General features: G+C 44.6%; 1 long non-coding RNA gene across 1 annotated transcript; it reads left to right on the top strand.

Annotated features, from left to right (window-relative positions):
- Positions 1–3746: 3746 nt before the first annotated feature.
- LOC132208741 (uncharacterized) lies at positions 3747–21091 on the top strand. Its single transcript, XR_009444872.1, has 4 exons — positions 3747–3927; positions 7578–7731; positions 13640–13739; positions 19373–21091. It is a non-coding gene; the product is annotated as an uncharacterized LOC132208741 (long non-coding RNA).
- Positions 21092–22217: the final 1126 nt, after the last annotated feature.

The following is a 22217-nucleotide window of genomic DNA, read 5'->3' as shown; positions in this document are numbered from 1 at the left end:
ATCCTGGTAAACCTCTTCTTAACGCTCACCAGCTTCATGATATGCCTCCTGTAATTGTGTGACAGAAACCGCACATTGTATTCCAGAAGAGGTCTCATCAACATCCTGTGCAACCTCAATATGACTTCCCAACTCCTAAACTGAAACAATTGAGCAATGAAGGCTGCCGTGCCAAAAGACTGTTTAACCACTGTCTAAATGGGATGTAAACTTCAAATAATCATGTACCTGGATCCCCTAAGTCCATGAGTAGGCACCTTAACAGTGAGAGAAAGTCTGTGGGAGGATGAGGAATAGTTTTGAATTTCTTTGACCTCACATCTGAAGAAATTTATTGGACACATGCAGCTGAATAAGTTCAACAATTCATACTCCGTGAAGAACTATAAATGAACCTGAAGATTTTTCAATTAAAAAGTAAAGTTAGACCCTCTCGAGTCAGAAGGAAGCCATCGCTGTTCTGTTTCTGAACTTCTCCTACCCAACAGGTTCTGCAACATGTCCATATGAAGATGGATAAGGGAGAACCAGTGGATGTAGTGTACCTGGACTTTCAGAAAGCCTTTGATAAAGTCCCACATAGGAGATTGGTGAATAAAATTAGGGCACATGGTACTGGGGGCAAAATACTGAGTTGGATTGAAAATTGGCTGGCTGACAGGAAGCAAAATGTAGTGATAAACGGGTCCCTTTCAGAATGGCAGGCAGTGGCCAGTGGGGTACCACAAGGTTCAGTGCTGGGACCGCAGCTGTTTACGATATATATTAATGATATAGACGAAGGCATTAGAAGTAATATTAGCAAATTTGCTGATGACACAAAATTGGGTGGCAGTGTGAAATGTGAGGAGGATGTTATGAGAATACAGGGTGAGTTGGACAAGCTAGGTGAGTGGACGGATACGTGGCAGATGCAGTTTAATGTGGATAAATGTGTGGTTATACACTTTGGTGGCAAGAACAGGAAGGCAGATTACTATCTCAATGCAGTCAAGTTCGGTAAAAGGGAAGTACAACGAGATCTAGGTGTTCTTGTACATCAGTCAATGAAAGCAAGCATGCATGTACAGCAAGCAGTGAAGAAAGCTAATAGCATGCTGGCCTCATAACAAGAGGAATTGAGTACAGGAGCAAAGAGGACCTTCTGCAGCTGTACAGGGCCCTGGTGAGACCGCACCTGGAGTATTGTGTGCTGCTTTGGTCTCCAAATTTGAGGAAGGACATTCTGGCTATTCAGGGAGTGCAGCGTAGGTTCACGAGCTCAATTCCTGGAATGGCGTCCGGGACTATCATATGTTGAAAGATTGGAGCGACTGGGCTTGTATACACTTGAGTTTACAAGGATGAGAGGGGATCTGATTGAGGCGTATAAGATTATTAAGGGATTGGACACTCTGGAGGCAGGAAGCATGTTTCCGCTGATGGGTGAGTCCAGAACAGAAGACACAGTTTAAAAATAAGGGGTAGGCCATTTAGAGCAGAGTTGAGGAAAAACTTCTTCACCCAGAGAGCGATGGATATATGGAATGCACTGCCCCAGAAGGCAGTGGAGGCCAACTCTCTGGATACTTTCAAGAAAGAGATAGATAGAGCACTTAAAGATAGTGGAATCAAGGGTTATGAGGATAAGGCAGGAACAGGATACTGATTGTGGATGATCAGCCATGATCGTAATGAATGGTGGTGCTGGCTCGAAGGGTCGAACGGCCTACTCCAGCGCCTATTGTCTATTCATTCACCATATCCAGATACATGAACGTTGGATCACTCTCCAAAGGTATCAGTAACTATTGCCAATCCTCAGTTACATCTGGAGAACTTGATGTTTGACCTTTCTGAACCAGTGCAGGTCATGTGGTGAAGTCGCACTTGCAATGATATTAGGTAACGAGTTCCCAAATGATCGTGAAGGATTAGTGATGTTTTCCAAAAGAACAATTTAAATGTTTTCACATTTTTGATTCAATCCAATGATCTGACATATTACACAAGGTTGTCACAAAACAATATTTGATACCAGGTACTTATTAGGACAAGTGACCCAAAACTGGCCAAAGAAGTAGGTTTCAAGGAATATCCTGAACAAACAAGGGACTTTGAAAACCACGGATGTTTAGGGAGTAAATTCAAGAGCTTATGGCCTTAGGAACTGAAAACATGAAAAAGGTGGGAGTTAAAACCAGAAATCCACAGGAGGTTGGAAGTCAGGGAGAACAAATGTCTTGAAGGAAAAAGCAAAAGGACAGTAGATGCTTGAAAGTTGTAACACAAGCAGAAATTGATGTAAAACTCAGCTTATCTGGCAGTGCTTGTGGAGAGAGAGAGCAGCATTACTGTTTTGTGTCCAGTGACCCTTCTTCAGATATATCTCAGAGGGGTTTGCAGCTGGAGGGACTATCAAACGAAAGTGGTGTGATGCCAAAATTTCAAAATAAGGATATGAATTTCAAAACCTTGGTGCTTTGCCACTGAGAAAATGTTTATGTTAGTGAGCACAGAATGGCAAAACTTGAAGATGTTAAAATCGGTGAGAATAAACACATGGGCAGCAGATTTTTGGATCAGTTCAAGATTTCAGGGAAGTAGTATTAAGAAGCCGGCCAGGAGTGTGTTTGGGGAGTTAAGTCGAGAGGTAGCAAAGGAATGGATGAGAGTTTCAGCAGCAGATGACCTGAGATGCTGTTGAGGTTGAAATTGTATGTGGTCTTTGTGATAATGAGTGTGGGGGTGAGTAATGTGGTTAGAAGCTCATCTTGGGGTCAAATATTGCACCCTGACTGTGACCAGTGTGTTACCTGCCAGTTACCCGGGGCAGGGATGGAGTCAGTGGCGAGGGAGTAGAATTTTGCTCCCAGCCTGGATTGACATTTTTCATTGTCTATTTAAATGTGATCTATACCCCTTTTCAAACAAGAACGGACTTGGCAGCAGAACTAATTGGTGAACCAACTGTCAGCTTTATTGAGACAAAGTGTGGAGTTTATCTGTTATGAAGTAAACTACAGTGACAAACTCAGACAGCTACTTACAGTTGAACGTGGATTATACTGCTTAAGTCAATAACTAGGCAGTAGAGCAGTGAAACAACTTATTGGAGTTTCTGCAGCCGCGGTCTTCAAACTTTTTCTTGTGTTGGGCTTTTATCTTCTGATTCTCGTTGCTTTCCATTGCACAGACCTTTCTTGAGAATCTCTTTTCTGCTTGTTCTTTTTTGATTAACCTCCCTCTCTGTCCAATCACAGTTCATATGAACAACACTCACCTCACTTCACCACGTGATGTTCTTCATATTCATAATTATTCCCTTTACATCTTACCTGAGGACTGCTAGACCTGTATTTATTCCCCTTATTTCACCGCTATTTCTCTATTGGCTGACAGAGCGGTATCAAGAGTACCTTTCGCTTTGAGCTGCCGGAAGCCTTTTCAATCGCGACTTATTAAAAAATAACAAAAGAACTGGGATGTTGTCAATCAGGAACAAAAACAAAGTTGCTGGAAAAGCTCAGCAGGTCTGGCAGCATCTGTGAAGGTAAAAAGACAGATCCAGTTTTCAGTCTCATTCGTCTCAAAATGCAACATTGCGACGACGTTCATTTGCTTCCAACAATAACACAAAGCACTGCGCATGCTCCAGCTCACAGTGAAGTCTGGCTGATTGATGTCAGTGCGCGACCAATAGGAGCACAGGTGTGCCGTGCATGACCGGACGGATGTCGCCCAATCGAAATGAAGGGAGGGCGGGATCAGTGAAAACCACGTGATCATCCACGAGTGCGGTGCAGAGTCGCTGAGATAACCGGAACTGCAGATGCTGGAGAATCCGAGATAACACGGTGTGCAGCTGGATGTACACAGCAGGTCAAGCAGGAAAGCTGACGTTTCGGGCCTAGATCCTTCGCTGAGACCAAGATTTGTGCAATTGAGGTAAGAGCAGGCCACAGTAAAGAAAGCAAAACGGTAGAAAGCTGGAGGGAAGTGATATTCGTATGGGTTTGGAAGTTTTACAAACAGTTAGTGCACGTCGGAAAACACACCCATTTGAAACTCCCAGACTCACGTTTGCAGAAAACAAATCAACGCCTCAGATGGCGATAGGCCCGTGTGACCGTCACCATCTTTATTGGGGGCAGTGATCCGCGGGGCGCATGCGCGACAGCTTTGAAACTTTAAAAGGGCCGGGGGTGAAGCTGGAGGAACACAACAGGACAGGCAGCATCAGAGAAACAGGAAAACTGACGTATTCGGGCCCACACCCTTCAGAAATGGGGGAGGGGAAGGGGATGCTGAAACAAACAGGGAGAGAGTGGGAGACAAGTGGAGAGGAGACAGACAAGTTAAAGAGGTGAGGATGGAGCAGGTAAAGGTGAGTGTAGGTGGGGAGGGGATGGGTCAGTCTATGGAGGACCAACAAGTCAAAGGGGTGGGATGAGGTTAGCAAGTAGGAAATGGGGGTGTGGCTTGAGATGGGAGGAGGGGATAGGTGAGAGGAAGAGTAGGTTAGGGAGGTGGGGATGAGCAATTGTTTATTGCGAACTGAGTGTAGGTGTTCTGTAAAGTGGTCCCCAAGCCTCTGCTTGGTTTCCCTGATAGAGAGGAGGCCAGAACGGGTGCAGCGGTGCAGTATACCACATTAGCACCTGCATACCCCATACAGATGGCCTCAAAGCCCTACGCTATTTCCTGTCCTGCAGGTCTGACCAGTTCCCCTCCACTGACCCCATTATGTGCTTCGGTGAACTCGTCCCACTGCCTACAGACAAAGGGGGTGGCCATGGGTACCTGCATGGGCCCAAGCTTTGCCTGTCTCTTTGTTGGAACAATCCCTCTTCCGTACCTCTTCCTCCAGTACATGGATGACTGTATCGGCGCTGCCTCGTGCTCCTATGAGGAGCTCGAACAGTTTGCCCACTTCACCAACACCTTCCACCCCAACCTTAAGTTCACCTGGACCATCTCTAACCACCTCTCTCACCTTCCTGGTCCTCTATTTCCATCTTGGGGAACAATCTCAAAACCGATATATATTTCAAGCCCACTGACTCCCACAGCTACCAAGAATACACCTCCTCCCACCTGTCAAGTTTGTTTTCGGAGACCCTCACGGACGTGCTGCAATAACAAGACACTGACCTGTTTAGAAAAACACAAATCATTTTCTTACCAAGCAAGTACAAGCTGTGAAGAATCACTGTACTCAACCCGGCACACAGTGCAAAGTCTCACAAGGAGTTCTCCCCGGACAGTCCCTGCTTTTTATACTTTACAAAAGACATGATACAGAAAACGATTTCACAACCTCCAATGACATGATACATAAAACAATTACTACAACAGACAAAAACAGGATACCAAGCAATTATTACATGGACAACATAAAAGACCAGGATATAGTATCGATTGCTTGTGAAGTAGCTGCTCATGGCAGGAGGTGATTTTGAGTTGTTGTCCGGGACAGATTGTGATTTCAAGTTGCCAGTGTGTCTGGCTAGGACAAAGTCAGTGCCCTGGCCCCTTAGTCAGCGACAGAAGTTACATGCTTTAGAGGTTTCACACCTTTACAAAATTTCCCCACCTAACCCTATTTGATACAGATTGATTCTAATTTCAGTTCAGTCAGGAAACGTAAGACAGTGTCTGCATGCCGATGTGTGAGAAGATGAGTTACAAAAGCTTTACACTGAATTCCTAGCTGGGCAGGAAGCTTCAGGGCAGTGTCTGCATACCGATGTGAGTAGATAAAAGACTTTACTTCTATAAGTCAAAGTCTCTGTATAGGAATCAAATGCAGATGAAAGACTTTGATTTCTATACTTCTTTAAATTAATGGGATGTTATCACATTAACATCTCACACCCACCCACCGTCCTGCAAAAGTGCCATCTCCTATTCCCAATTGCTTCACCTCTGCCGCATCTGCTCCCAGGATTCCACTCCCGTACATCTATGATGTCCTTGTTTTTCAAGGACCGCAACTCCACTCCCCACCTCCCCACCGGAGTGGTCAAGAACACCCTTGACCGTGTCTCCTGCATTTTTCTACAACTCCTCCCTCGCACCCTATCCCTGCAATAACAACTGAAAAAGAATCCCCCTCATCCTCACATACCACTCCACCAATCTCCGGATCGAACACGTCATCCTCTGACACTTCCGCCATCAGCAATCCGACCTCACCATCAAAGACATTTTTCCCTCCCCACCCTTGCTTGCCTGCCGGAGAGACCAGTCTCTCCGTGACTCCCTTGTCCGCTCCACGCTGCCCTCCAACCCCACTACTCCCAGCACCTTCCCCTGCAACCAAAGGAAGTGCTACACTTGCCTCCACACCTCCTCCCTCTCCTCTTTCCCCCCCCCACCCCCCCCCCCCCCCATCCCAGGCCCCAAGAAGACTTTCTACATCGAGCAGATGTTCACCTGCACATCTGCCAATGTTGTATACTGCATCCCCTGTACCCGTTGTGGCCTCCTCTACATTGCGGAAACCAAGCGGAGGCTTGGGGACTGCTTTGCAGAACACCTACGCTCAGTTCGCAAGAAACAACTGCACCTCCCAGTTGCGAACCATTTCAACTCCCCATCCCATTCCTCAGATGACATGTCCATCCTGGGCCACCTGCAGTGCCACAATGATGCCACCCAAGGGTTGCAGGAATAGCAACACATATTCTGCCTGGGAACCCTGCAGCCCAATGGTGTCCATGTGGATTTCAGAAGCCTCAAAATCTCCCCTCCCCCAACTGCCTCCCAAAACTAGCCCAGCTTGTCCCTGCCTCCCTAACCTGTTCTTCCTCTCTCCTATCGCCTCCTCCCACCTCAAGCTGCACCCCTATTTCCTGCTTACTAACTTCATCCCACCCCCTTGACCTGTCTGTCCTCCCTGGACTGACCTATCACCTCCCTACCTCCCCACCTCTCCTCATCTTTACCTGCTCCATGCCCGCCTCTTTAACTTGTCTGTCTCCTCTCCAAATATCTTTTCTCTCCATCTTTGATCTGTCTCCCCCCTCTCCCTATTTCGTTCAGAATCCTCTTCCCCTCCCCCATTTCTGAAGTGGTGTCCAGGCCCAAAACGTCAGCTTTCCTGCTCCGAAGATGCTCCTTGGCCTGCTGTGTTCATCCAGCTCCACACCTTGTTATCTTGGATTCTCCAGCATCTGCAGTTCCTATTATCTCTTATCCAAGAGAAATGTTTGTTTCTTATGGATTTTTTTTCCCAGACTGTTGGATCATAGCAGCTCACACTGCTCTTGCTCACTTCTGTGCTCCCTGATCACCTTTGTCGGTGTCTAATCTCTTCAGTCTCTAATGATGGATAGATTTGATCTCTGTAGTATTTTACTGTAATTTCCTTGTACCTTTTTTGTAAATAAATTTTCCACTGCTGCCCACCCCCTGACCATGTGCTGCTCTCTTACCAGATTAATTTTTGAATGGTATCTTTCACAGTCAGGAAATATTTTCCCAGAAAGAGAGTGTATTTTTCTTCCATTTCAGACCACCAAATTCTACAGCGTTTTTATCTGTCATTCATTTTGCACTTCTGCAACATTTGCTGTGTGTTTCTCCTTCCACAGATACCAGCGATCGTTGCCAAAGCCCTGTTCCCTGTGGAGAAGGTGATGTTTAACTTTCGTGTGCTGCTTCAGTTTGTATGATAAAGGTGCTCTCACAATGCTCCATTTGAGAAGTTACAGATCATTCATCTAGCGATACTGAAGAGCTAATGGTGTATGTCCAAATCAACAAACTATTTGTATTTTTATCATGTTTTATAATTTCACAAAAATATTATCAACAAACTTTTGACGTAAGGCCATATTAGGTCAGGTGACCAAAAAGTTACCATATCTACAGGTTTTCCTGACTCTCTCAAGGAAAGCAAACCTAAGAGGTTTATCAGGGGAATTCCAGATCACGTTTTCTGGCAACTGTAGAAACAGCCTCCAATAGTGAAGGGATGATTAAACACATTGTTGGAGTCTGGAACTAAATGAGTTATCGAACTCTTGAAGGTTGTGTGTGCAGGGAGATAGGGCTCGTCACAGCCAGGAATTAAATCACGGGTGAGAATTTTAAATTAGTATCAGAGATAATGGGAACTGCAGATGCTGGAGATTCCAAGATAATAAAATGTGAGGCTGGATGAACACAGCAGGCCAAGCAGCATCTCAGGAGCACAAAAGCTCACAGCAGGCCAAGCAGCATCTCAGGAGCACAAAAGCTCACAGCAGGCCAAGCAGCATCTCAGGAGCACAAAAGCTCACAGCAGGCCAAGCAGCATCTCAGGAGCACAAAAGCTCACAGCAGGCCAAGCAGCATCTCAGGAGCACAAAAGCTCACAGCAGGCCAAGCAGCATCTCAGGAGCACAAAAGCTCACAGCAGGCCAAGCAGCATCTCAGGAGCACAAAAGCTCACAGCAGGCCAAGCAGCATCTCAGGAGCACAAAAGCTCACAGCAGGCCAAGCAGCATCTCAGGAGCACAAAAGCTCACAGCAGGCCAAGCAGCATCTCAGGAGCACAAAAGCTCACAGCAGGCCAAGCAGCATCTCAGGAGCACAAAAGCTCACAGCAGGCCAAGCAGCATCTCAGGAGCACAAAAGCTCACAGCAGGCCAAGCAGCATCTCAGGAGCACAAAAGCTCACAGCAGGCCAAGCAGCATCTCAGGAGCACAAAAGCTCACAGCAGGCCAAGCAGCATCTCAGGAGCACAAAAGCTCACAGCAGGCCAAGCAGCATCTCAGGAGCACAAAAGCTCACAGCAGGCCAAGCAGCATCTCAGGAGCACAAAAGCTCACAGCAGGCCAAGCAGCATCTCAGGAGCACAAAAGCTCACAGCAGGCCAAGCAGCATCTCAGGAGCACAAAAGCTCACAGCAGGCCAAGCAGCATCTCAGGAGCACAAAAGCTTCACAGCAGGCCAATGTGCTCCTGAGATGCTGCTTGGCCTGCTGTGTTCATCCAGCCTCACATTTTATTATCTGAGAATTTTAAATTGTTGCTTATAAACAGGAGCCTTTGTGGGTCAGGGAGCACAGCAGTGATGGGTGAACAGGTCTTGGTACAAATGTACTTGTGTGCAGCAGAACTTTAGGTATTCTTGAGGTTACAGGGACATTGAATGTGGGAGGCCGACTGGCAGTGAGTTTGGATAGTTAAGCCTAGAGGTAACACAGGAATAGATGAGAGGTTCAGCAGATGAGCTGAAACTAAGGTGTCACTGTCAGTCATTGTCACTGAAGTGGAAGTACGTGGTTTTTGTGCAGGGCTCTGCTGTTTACCCTCACCTCACCTCAGGAATTCAGCTGTTTGTGAATTTGCGGATCAAGTCTGTAATAAGATCAGGAACTGAGTGCCCACCATGGCCCATGCTGGGTGTCACTGAGCAGGTTACTGCTGAGTAAGTGCTGTTTAATACTGCTGTTGACAACACCTTCCAGTACTTTACTGATGATAGAGAGTAGATTGCTTGAGGGGAAATTGGTCGGGTTGGATTTTCAATGTTTTTGTGCTGAACAGACCTGGGCAGTTTTCCAAATTGTTAGGAGATGCCAGCGCCGTAGCAGGACTGAAATAGTTTGGCTTGGATGCCATCAAGCTCTAGAGCACTAGTCATCGCTACTATTGTCAGAGTGTTGCCAGGGCCCATAACCTTTGCACTGTTCATTCATTTCTTTAATATTATGTGAAATGAATCAAATTGGATGAAAACTCACATCTCTGATGTTGGGGACCTCTGGAGAAGGCTGAGATGGATCATCCAGTTGGCACTTCTGGCTGAAGATTGCTGCAGACTTGTCTTTTGCAAGGAGAGGTTGGGCTCCTGTGTCGGGTAAAGATGGGGATTTTTGGCATTCTTCCTCCAGTGAGTTGTTTAATTGTCCATCACTGTTCACGACTGGGTGTGGTAGAACTGCAGAGCTTGCATCTGATCTATTGGTTATGGGGTGGCTTAGCTCTAACTCTTGCTGCTTATGCTATTTTGCATGCAGATAGTCCTGTTTGGTGGTTTTACCAGGTTGGCACCTTATTTTTAGGTATGCCTGGTGCTGCCCTTGGCATGCCCTCCAATACTCTCCGTTCAAGCAGTGTTGGTCCCCTGGATCAATGGCAATGGGTGTCTCTAGGATATGCTGGGCCATGAGGTTACAGATTGTGCTGGAGAAGGTCTGCTACTGTTGCAGTCTCTCTCAAAGCCTCATAGATATCTGGTTTTGAGCTCCTGTGTCTGTTCCAAGTCTGTCCCTTTTAGCCGAAGTTAGTGCCACCCAATGCAATGGGGGGTATTCTCAAGTTTAAGATGAGGCTTTGTCTCCACAGGACTGTGCGGTGGTTGCTGTTAACAATCCTGTCATGGACAGATGCCTCTGCAGCTGGGAAATTGGTGATGATGAGATCAGCTATATTTTCCCCGTTTGGTGCGTCAGCACCTGCTGCAGTCCCAGCCAAGCAGCTTTGTCCTTCAGGACCCGACCAGCCTGATTGGTAATCCTCCTGCAAACTACTCCTGATGTGGACATTGAGTACATTTAGTGCTATTCACACTCGCAGTGCTTCCTCCAAGTGCTGTTCAACATGATGGAGTTTTTTGTTTCTTAAAATTCACTCTTGGGATGTGGAAATCGCTGGCTGGACCAGCGTTTATTACCTGGAAGGCAGTTAAGAGTCAAGCACATCACTATGGGTTTGGAGTCACATGTCATCCAGACCAGGTAAGGATGGCACATTTCCGGAAAGGGCAGAAGTGAACCAGATGGGTCTTTCCTGATAATTGGCAATGATTTCATGGTCATCATTAGAATCTTAGTTCCAGATCATTATTTAATTCATGTTTCACGATCTGCCATGGCAGGATGCGAACCCAGGTCCCCAGAATGTTACCTGGGTCTCTGGATTAATAATCTAGCGATAATACTACTGCTGATTTATCAACCAAGGGAGGATGGTACATGGAAATCAGCAGGAGCCGTGAGACTTCCAGGCGTCAGAGTCAAAGTTGAGTACTCCCAGGTCAAATAATCTGGTCAGAATAGCACTGTGCTGTCACGTCTGCTGGGACAGGGCTTCACTAAGGACAATGATAGTGGTGTGTGTCATTGTTTGCCAGGTATGTTTCCATGAGTCTGACACTGTTCCTTGACTCGTCTTTGAAGCGGCTCTCCAAATTTTGCCACTAGCCCCCAGATATTATTAAGCAGGAGTTTGGGGGGCCGATAGGGCTGATTCTGCAGTTGTCTTTCCTAGTTCCCTGGTAGATGCCAAATGGGCCACCAAGCTTCATTCCTTTGTTGAAACTTTGCAGTGATTTGCAACTGAGTGGCTTGCTGAGGTTGGCAAATTTCTTTCCCCAAAGGACATTAGATTTTTTTTTCACTCTGTCATCAGCAATTGTTGCCATGGCAACCAGTTGATTCTTCCAGTTTTTTTAATTGAATTCAAATTCCACCATCTGCTGAGATAGGATTTGAACCTGGACTTCTGTTGTACATTTTAACATTCTGGATAAAAGTTAGTCATCAGGTTTGTTCACTCATTTTTAAATATCACTAACACAGGCATTGTTTCTTTGCAAAACACTGTCCATCATCCTGTCTCCTCCATCCTCCGCTCCAACAGCAAGTGAAGGAGACACATGCAGTTTCTATGTCACTAAGATTGAGACAATCCAATCAGCTGCCTCTGCTGCTTCCCTCTCTTCCACAAGCCCACCAAACCAAATTGCCTAGCATGTTGCTCCTCGTTTTAGGCTTAAACTTGCATCTTTGTCCAGTTTCATGTCAAGCCTTATCAGAGCTCATCTTAACCCTTTGCCCTATTCTCACTAAACTACAAATATTCCAACTCTTATTTCTCCTCCTCCTCCCTGCCTCTTCCCCCATGCCAATTCACAGATATTGTTACTTGTTCTGTCTGTTTCTCTTTTCTGGTTATGTCCTTCTCACCCATTCTGTTTAAAACCAATGTTCGACCTCACCGTCATTGGAAAATCCCACTCCATCTCTCTTTCCTGTCTGAAATCCATGTAGTAAATGTCCCTCAAGGATCTATCCTTGGCCCATGCTGTTTCTCACCAACATACTTCCAGGAGGTGAGATCTTCCACAAGCACTGTGTTAACTTTCACATGTATTCTACAATGTTCAGATCTAACTCGTCTCCATCACTTTGCTCCACTGTTACTCAATTATAAAACTGCTTTTCATGCTTCCACTACTTGATTAGCTGAAATTTCCTCCAATGACACTTTGTGATAGTAAAACACATTGCCTTCAGTTATTATTACAAATTATTTTTCCTTACTATTGTACTGAATCCATCCCTCTCATTGGGAACTGTCTGAGGCTGAACTGCACCCTTCTCAATAATGCTCTCATATCTGGTCTCAAGATGAACATCTTACCGTACATTTCAATCACAAATGCCAGAAATTTCAATCTCTAAAATGCTCCTTCTCTCCACCTCACTCCAGCTCATTTGCGACTGAAACCCCTTACCCATGTCTGTGTTGCCTGAAGCTTGACAATTCCAAAAGAGAACCCTCTCTTCTCTGCCTTATCAAGAATCTGCTCGCACGATGAGAAATATTTCCTCAGCATTTATCCTGTCAACTCCCTTGAGAATCCTCTATTTTTAATTAGAACATCTCTCATTCTTCAAAAAAATCTAGTTAGTATATTCCAGACCTGTTTAGTCTTAGCTTAAAACATAATCCCTCCAAACCAATGATCATCTTAGTTCAACTTCTTTGAAATGCCTCCAGTGAAGTGATATACTTGCTCGAATAAGTGGACCAAAAAAGCTGCTCACATTCTTCCAGATGTGGTCTTGCCAGCAAGTTGTATATTTGTCCTAAGACATGTATTCCAAACTCTTCTACTGCAAACACCTTGACATAAGGATAACATCCCATGACCCTTCCCGATTACCTGTTGCAACTGTGTGCTCGCTTCATGCTTCCTGCACAATTATTCCTGAATCCCTTTTGTGTTGCAGTTTTCCACAGTTTTTACATTTTTAAATAACACTGTTCTTCGGTCATCTCCTCAAAAAATAGCAACTTCTCGTTTTCCCAAATTATACTCCATTTGCCGACTTGTTGCCCATTTATCAATATCTCTCCATAAACTCTAACCCTCATGGAACTTGACTGTTATCCCTTTTTATGAGATCCTCCCTCATTCTTCTCATCTTTTTGTTGGGAGCACTGGGCAACATGACACATATGTCATTGCTGCCTTTTTAAGGGGCGTTTTTTCAAATGACTGGGAGAAGCTTCCTGCCCATTTCTCAGAATCGAGACAACTTGTTCATCAAGTTGCATTGGGCCGGAAAAGCTGATGTCTCATTGTGGCAGTGCAGCAGCACAGAAGGAAAGAAAAGGAAGCAAATCCTGCTGCCTGCATCTCACTAAATCTTGGCCATTCTTTGCCTTGTGTCAAACACCTGTTGTTCTGTTCAGTGACGTGATTTCCCAATGTGGAAATTCCTAGAAACCCAAATAGAAATCCCTCGAATCAGCTGCTGACTCCCACAAGGAATAATGTGCAGCAGGAACAATGCACAGTTATCCTCGGCCAGGAGGAGGGGATGTTGTGGATTTCTACTCTGACAGTGATGGATTTTATGAATTTGTGTTACAGGATATTACAAGTGGACTTTCAGGTAGGAAGCTCAATAATTGTAACACCAAACTCTGACAGAATTACTCAATTCATCAGGACCTGGATATTCGCATTGTGTGTGAGTATTGTGTTCCTGCTCATTCCCATTTGCCATGTAAAATTTCTCTCTTATTACTCCATTCTCTCAATAGATCTTTCCTACAACTTTCAATATATGTCCTGTAGTCCTTTTTATGGCCAGTTGAGTGTACGTTTTACCATTCTAATGTTTATCTTTTGTAAACACCTCCTATCAAAGGTCCCCTCAAAATCCTTTGTTACAAGGAGATCAATCTCAGTTTCCCCAAGCACCTGATTACCCAATGACAGTTTGCTTCTTGTGTGTAAGGCACTCATCCACTTTTCATTTCCACTTCCCTGCATGAGTACAGCCCCAACAATATTAAAGGAAGTTAACATCCTCCAGATGAAGCAGTGTCGGAGTGGTGTCCCATCCACCACATTCAACATTCCCCTCTACACCACTGAGCAAAGTGGCATCACTGTGCCTAAGGTAAAGTCACCATTGTCCTACCTGACCATAGGGCTGGTTTAACCTGAAGATTACCACACCCCAGGCAAGGGGAGAGGTTGAGAATGAGAGTCCATCTATTGTCGATGGATATTCTCAATATGTACCAGCAATACCTAAGTCACATGAAATTATAACTTTTTAAAAAAAAACCCTATCCATGCAACTAAAAACCCTCTTCGTACAAACCATTCTGTTAAATCTCCTCTGCCCCCTATCAGGGACCCTCCCATCCTTCACGGTGTGTGGTGGGGGGGATCTTTGGTTTGCACAGACTCAGCTCGTCTCTGTTCCTGTCTGTGATGTCATCACGCTGTGACAATGGCACTGAGCCTCACTCTCTGTGAGGGTGATAGGCACCGAGATCCTCATAGCGTTTAAGGCATATTTCGATGCACACTTGTGATGCCAACACAGACAAGTGTATGGGCCAAGTGCTGGAAAATTAGATGAGAATAGTTAGGGTGTGGTTTTTAACCAGCCCAGGCTGTATGGGCCACAAAGCCTTTTTCTGTACTGTAGACCTCCGAGACTCTTCACATAGGAAGATGCCCAGCAATATTTTAAGTTATTTCAGAAAATGAGATATTAGACTAAATGACTCATGATTGGTCAGTGTTTTCGGGAGTAAAGTGAGGTATAGAGGGAAAGCGGTTGACTTCAATTCTGGGGCCTGAAGCCCAGGAAATTGAAAGTGCCGCCATCATGTGGATGAATAAAAATAAGGATTGTATTAGAGGAAAGAAATATCGTTCTTGTATCACTGATCTGTGAGGCTGGGTGATATGAGAGACAGGAAGGGTTCTGAGACTGGAGAAGACTACAAAAATAGAGAAAAGTGAGCTTGGAGGAGATTACAGAAATGGGGAAGATTGTGAGGCTGGAGGAGACCAGACAGAGGGAGTTTGTGACGGTAAAGACAATTATAGAGCTAAAGAAGTTTGTGGGCTGGAGGAGATGACAGATAAGGTGGTCTGTGAGACTGGAGGAATCTAGATAGATGGTGTGAGTTGAGGCTGGAGGGGGATTCCAACGATAGGCAGGTCATGAGGCTGGAGAGGGGTTCCACAGATGTGAAGGGTGTTGAGACTCGAGAATGATGCCTGCAACAATGCAGGTAGCGAGGCTTGAGGGCATGATCTGGAGGGTAGTGAGGTCTGAGGTATGATTCCTGCAGTAGGGAGGGTAGTGAGGCTCCAGGGTGGATTATCATCATAACAGCACAGTGGTGTACTTACAGCAGATGGAGTGCAGCAGTAATAGAAAGTACCACTTTCTCCAAATCGAATAAAAGTGGAAATCAATATTTGCCTGTGCAGCAAAGGCCACGTCCCATAAGTCAATTAAAATTGATGTGTCTCTGGTTTGGAGAGAGTGAACAGAAGCTCAGGTAATTCTCCATTGTAGCAATGTTTGGTAACCGTGGAGTACAACATTCAGATAATTGGCAAAAAATGCAGAGTGAAAATGTGAAGAGTGTTTGACTCAGCAAGTTCCCAGGATCTGGAACAGTCTGAATGGCAGCTGGATGCAGATTTAGCAGTTATTCTCAAAAAAGAGTTTGGATTTAACTTTTCAAGGAATGATGGGCAAATGGTGGGGGAATTGTTTCAGTTTTGCAGCACCTCCCAGAGTGAGAGTGAAGCCTTTGACACGATTCCACATGGTAGACTGATACGTAAAGTTAGATCACATGTGATTCAGGAAGAGCTTGCTAATTGGAAGCGGAATTGGCTCAGTTGGAGGAGAGACGGTGGTGCTGGAGGATTTTTCAGAGTGGAGTTCTGTGACCAGCATGTTCCACAGCATTTGGCACAGGGTCCACTTTTGTTTCTCATTTATATTAATGATTTGGATGAGAATTTAAGGGACAAGATTAGTAAGTTTGCAGATGATACTAGAATTAGTGGTATGAAATGTTGGTATAGTGGTCTGTGAAGGTTATCGAAGATGACAGCAAGATCTTGATCAATTATGTCAATGGGTTGAGGAGTGGAGGATGAAGTTCAATTTGAATAAATGTGAGACATTGTATTTTGGTAAAATGAACAGGGTAGGACTTGCACAATTGATGGTTGCACCCAGGGTAGTGTTGTGGAACAGAGAAATGCTGAGATTCAAGTGCATAATTCTTTGAAGTTTATGTAGACAAGTAGACAGAGTGATTAATAAGTTGTTTAGCTCACTTGCTTTCATTGCTCAGACCTTAGAGTCTCAGAGTTGGGATGTTATGTTGAGGTTGTACAGGACATTGTTTTGGCTTCATTTGAGGTATTGTGTGCAGCTCTGGTCGCCCTGTTACAGGAAGGACATTATTATTAAACTGGAGACAGTTCAGAATAGACTTGCTGGGATGTTGCCAGGAATGGAGGGCTTGATTATCAAATAGACGGCCAAAGCTGGCACTTTTCTTACTGCAGCATAATGGGTTAACGAGTGGCCTTGGAGGTTCATAAAATCATGAGGGCACAGATTATGCAAATAGCAAGGGTTTATTCACAAGGTTGGCTGATTTCAAGACAAGCGGACATGTGTGTAAGGTGAGAGGAGAAAGACATATTTAAAAAGACATGAGGGAAACTTTTATTTTTACGGAGTTTTCCATGTGTGGAACAAACTTTCAGAGGAAGTGGCAGATACAGGTACAGCCACGTTGTTTGTTTAAAAGACATTTGAATTAGGACATAGACAAGAGAGGTTTAGAGGAGTATATGCCAGATGCAGGCAGATGTGATCAGTTTAAAATAAAACTTATTTATTTAATATACATTTCAAAATTCTAAATTGGAGTAAGGCCAACTTTGACATTGTTGGGCAAGAACTTGCAAAAGATGATCCAGAGAGGTAATATGCAGGTCAAGGAATGCTTGGAAAGTGGGAGGTCTTCAAAACTAAAATAAGGAGAGCCCAGACACAATATGTTCCTGTTCATGTGAAGGGCAAGGCTGGTAAATTTAGGGGATACTGGCTGACTGGAGAAATTGAGGCTGTGGTCAAGAAAAAGGCGGCAGCACATGTCGGGTATTGACAGCAGGAATTAGGTCAATCCCTCGAAGTACAAGGGCAGTAGGATTATACTTGAGAAATCAGGACGGCAAAAAGGAGACATGAGCTATCTTTGGCAAATCAAGTTAAGGGGAATCCCAAGAGATTCTGAAACTTCATTTGGGACAAAAAAGCAACTAGGGAGAAAATAGGGCCCCTTTAAAGATCAACAAGGCTGTCTGTGTGGAACTGCAGGCTGAGATAGTGAATGAGTATTTCGCATTAGTATTTACTGCAGAGAAGGATATGGAAGTGAGAGAGCTTGGAAACATAAATAGTGAGTCGTGAGAAGTGTCTATATTACAGAGATCTAGGTGCTGGATGTCTTAAAATGCATAAAGGTGGATAGGTTCCTGGCACCTGATCAGGTGTTACCGACAAACTCTGGGAGAAGCTGGGGAAGTAATTGCTGGCCCCTTGCTGAGGTATTTGTATCACTGACACTAGTGAAGTGCCAGAAGGCCGGGTGGCTAATGTGGTGTCATTCTTTAAGGAAAAGCCACGGGACCATCGACCGTTGAGCCTGATGTCAGTGGTGGGTAAGTTGCTGGTGGGGATTCTGAGGGACAGGATTTGCATGTGTTTAGAGAAGCAAAGACTGATTAGGGATAGTCAACATGGCTTTGTGAGTAGGAAATCTTGTCTCATTAACTTGATTGAGTTTTTTGAAGAAGTGACAAAGAAGATTGAAGAAGGCAAAGCAGTGGACATTGTCTATTATGGACTTCAGCAAGGCATTCACCAAAGCTCCACATGACAGATTGGTTAGCAAGATTAGATCAAATGGAACCCAGGGAGAGTTAGCTATTTGAAACAAAATTGGCTTGAAGGTAGGAGACAAGATCATGGTCAGCTGGGGGAGAGTGGATTCAGTCTAGATGACTATGAACAGCAGTGTGCTGCAAGGATCGGTGCTGGGTCCACTGCTTTTTTTTAATCATTGATGCAAATCATGCGGAATGAATATTGGAGGAATGGTTAGTAAGTTTGCAGATGACACTAAAATTGTTGTTGTAGTAGACAGCAAAGGCGTTTACTTCCCAAGCACAATGGGAACATAATCACATGGGTTGATGTGCCAAGGAGTGATAGAAATAAGTTTAGTTCAGATAAATGTGAGCGATTGCATTATGGTAATGCAAATCAGCGCAGGACTTAAACAGTTAATGATGAGGCCCTGGGGACTGTTATGCAACAGGGACTCCTTGGGGTGCATGTGCACAGTTCCTTGAAGGTGAATTGCAGGTACAGAAGGTAGTGAAGATGATATTTGCTCTGCTTGCATTTATTGGTCAGTGCATTGAGCGTAGGAGTTGGGAGGTCAATGTTATAGGCTGAACAAGGCATTGATTATGCTGCTTTTGGAATACTGTGTTCAGTTCTGGTCTCCCTGCTATAGGAATGATGCTGTTGAACTTGGCAGGGTGCAGAAAAGATTTACAAGGATGTTGCAAGAGGTGGAATTTTGAGCTGTAGGGAGAAGTTGAATATGCTGGGTCTATTTTCCCTGGAGCATTGAAGGCTGAGGGGTGACCTTATAGAGGTTGTTAAAATTATGGTGGGCGTAGGGTGAATGGCCAAGATTGTTTTCCCAGGTTAGGGGAGACTAGAACTAAAACATTGGCTTTAGCCGAGAGGGAAAGTCTGAAAAGGGAACCAAAAGAACTGCAGATGCCTTAAATCTAAAAAAAAACAAATTTGCTGGAAAAGCCTAGCAGGTTTGGCAGCATCTGTGGAGGAGAGAAGAGTTTCGGGTTCTGAGGAAGGGTCACCGGTCCTGAAATGTTAACTTTTTTTCCTCCTTAACAGATGCTACAGGCCTGCTGAGCTTTTCCAGCGAATTTGTTTTTTTTAAAAGGGAAAGTGGGTGGTGCCTGTGTAGAATGAGCTGCCAGAGGAACTGGTGGAAGCTGGTACAGTTACCCATCCAGATACCTTTTAAATGTTGGATGTGAATAGGAAGGGTGTCGCAGAGTATAGGTCAAATGCTTGCAAATGGGATTAGATTAATTTGGGATATCTAGTCAGCATGGACAACTGGGACCAAAGGGATTGTTTTGTGCTGTACAATGCTGATGAAGCATTTTTTGTTTTCATTTCAGATTCCCGCAATTTTACTTCTGCACTATTCTTAGTCTTTCAGAGGGATCGAAAGGTTGAGTTACAGATCTATACAATGACTGTCCTTCCTCGCTGGCTTCCCCCACCTCTCTTTTGGTAGTTTTATGCAAACACTGACTGGATCCCTTACCTGGAGGATATTTATGAATGAATTTGTTCTAATGGTGATCCAGTATTTTCCCCAAGTATCGCTCCACACATGCCCAGAGAATTTCTCAGTTTCACAATCTGTGTCCTTCTGGTTTCTTACTCGCTACACTTAACTTTCTGTTTGAAAGTATAGTCTGCAGTTGGAGAATTTTAACAGGTCCACATCCAGGTCTGACGGTCACTTTGTTTATCACAACCCAATTATCTCAGGGTTTTGAACAATGAAGGAAAACGCAGCACTCACATTGGGGAGAAATGCACATGGTGTGTGTGTTGAAGAGTCTGTGAAGATTCATCTGAAATGTCCGAACACCAGTGCAGTGACACTGGGAGACAGTGTGGAAATGTGCAGATTGCAGGAAGGAATTTCTTCATCCATCCCAGCTAGAAACTGACCACCAGAGTCACACTGGAGAGAGACCATTGACCTGTTCTGCATGAGGGAAAGGCTTTGCTGATTCGAATTCCCCGCTGATACACCAGCGAGTTCACTCTGGGGAGAGACCTTTCATGAGCTCTGAGTGTGGGAAGGGATTCATTGTCATCCAAACTGTTAACACACCAGCGAGTTCACAGACAACAACAGTTGAAGAACTTTGCTGTCACTCTCACTATCAAATGAACCATGGTTTTGGGCTGTTTGTACAGATGTTACCGATCCCTGCTCAATTAAAGGTGCTGGTATTGTGAATAAAATGTCACACTAACAGTTGTGTAAGGTAGAGCTTGGAAATAGTCACGTTGTCACAACACGTCGACACATTCGCACTGACTAAAGACTATCCACCTGCATGATATGTGAAAAGGGACTTGCTGGTTCATCAGGACTGGTTAACTGCTAGCAAATTTCTGAATAAGTTGATTGGTTTGAATATAGCTAACAGTAGAATCAAAAATAGTATCAGTGATAATGGGAACTGCAGATGCTGGAGAATCCAAGACAACGAAGTGTGGAGCTGGATGAACACAGCAGGCCAAGCAGCATCTCAGGAGCACAAAAGCTGACTTTTCGGGCCTAGAGAAGGGTCAAGGCCTGAAACGTCAGCTTTTGTGCTCCTGAGATGCTGCTTGACCTGTTGTGTTCATCCAGCTCCACACATTGTTATAGTAGATTCAAAAACCATGTGTTTTGGGCTTGTTGCTGGAGATCATAGAATCCCTCCAGTGTGGGAGCAGACCATTTAGCCCATCATGTCCGCACTGACCTGACAAAGAGTGTCTTACCCAGACACTGTCTGCGTGAGTTTCCTCCAGATGCTCTGGTTTCCTCCCACAGTCCAAAACTGTGCAAATTATGTAGATTGACTATGCTAAATTGCCCATAGTATCTTGTGTGCAAAATGCAGGCATTGGGTAGGGTGTGAGACTGGGTGGGATGCTCTTTGCAGGGTTGATATTGACTGAATGGCCATCTTCCACACTGTAGGAATTCTGTGATGATCTCGATGGCCCTTTATTTGTTAGATAGGTCTGCACACCTTTACAATGACGGATTCTGTTGCTCTCCACAGACATTTGTTTATTGGAAACAATGTAATCTTTCATTTTGTGGATAAAAATCAAAGGAAAGTTTTAAATCCAAACATAGGATTGGGCTGAGTCATGTCCTATAATCCCTGATTGCATTTTCCCAGTCAGCTATGAAACCTGGTGACCGCTGTGACTCTGCCTGGGGGCATTGCAGTCTCTTCAGCTCTTTACCTGGTGTCCATAGCAGCGATGGATCTCATGATGGAAACATAAACCAAGACATTGTATGATTTCTAGTACATATTTTCTATTTAGTCTTCTGTCCATCACTTCCCTAGAGGCTGAGATACAGTTCTGGGGACCTAGGTGTGAATCCATCTGGAAATAAGAATTTGATGATGACTGTGAATCCATTGTCTTTGTTGGAAAAAACCCATCTGTTCACCAACGGCCTTTAGGGAAGGAAACTGCCATTCCTATCCAGTGATGTGATCATCCCATGAATGAATTTTTTTTTAAAAAATGTAAAAAAAACTCCTGCCAATACGTTTAACTCTGTCTTAATTTATTTGACAGCTGATGGTTCAAACTGCTTGATGGTCACTTTCTCTTTTGATCAAGTTGTGGCCATTTCGTGGTTGAAACCATAGTAATTCTCGTACAAATAGTGCATGCTCTGACATGCCACTTAGGAACCAGACATCCACGTTGACCATATCCTGAGGCTGTTTACCATGAAAGCGAAATTCTTCACCATCTTATCTACTTGTGCTGCTACTTCAGGGAGCTATGGACTTGAACCTCCCAAACTCCCGAAAACCTTGAGCATTTCATCAAACTGACTTCCAATGGCAGGAATGGACAGGGTCAGCTTGGATTGATGAACATAATTCAGGCTCAACAAGTCTATTGCAGCATTTTGAGAATGTAATTAGTAGTGAGTGTGGCCGCCTCTCTGTACTGTAGTGATACAGATTCCCTGATCCTGATTGCCCCAATGGCTGACTGACACTGTCAAGGTCCCTGGGCTGATATCAAATGATTCCTTGGACATGCTGTGTCAGGATCCCCTGACTGAATCCTGTCTCCCTTGCCCTGACTGAGAACTGTTTCCCTGAGACTTGTAGACGTGACCATTTGGTTGAAAAAAATGCATTAGTTGCCACAGCTGCTGATCAGCCCTTGACTGACTGCTGGTAATAACAATGCTAAGCTGCCTGGCTTATGCCTGTGATAAGC

This window comes from Stegostoma tigrinum, unplaced genomic scaffold (genome assembly GCF_030684315.1).
Source record: "Stegostoma tigrinum isolate sSteTig4 unplaced genomic scaffold, sSteTig4.hap1 scaffold_53, whole genome shotgun sequence".
Taxonomy (NCBI): Eukaryota; Metazoa; Chordata; class Chondrichthyes; order Orectolobiformes; family Stegostomatidae; genus Stegostoma; species Stegostoma tigrinum.
The sequence above is the reverse complement of the archived record's forward strand: the minus strand, read 5'-3'. Positions and strand labels throughout refer to the sequence as shown.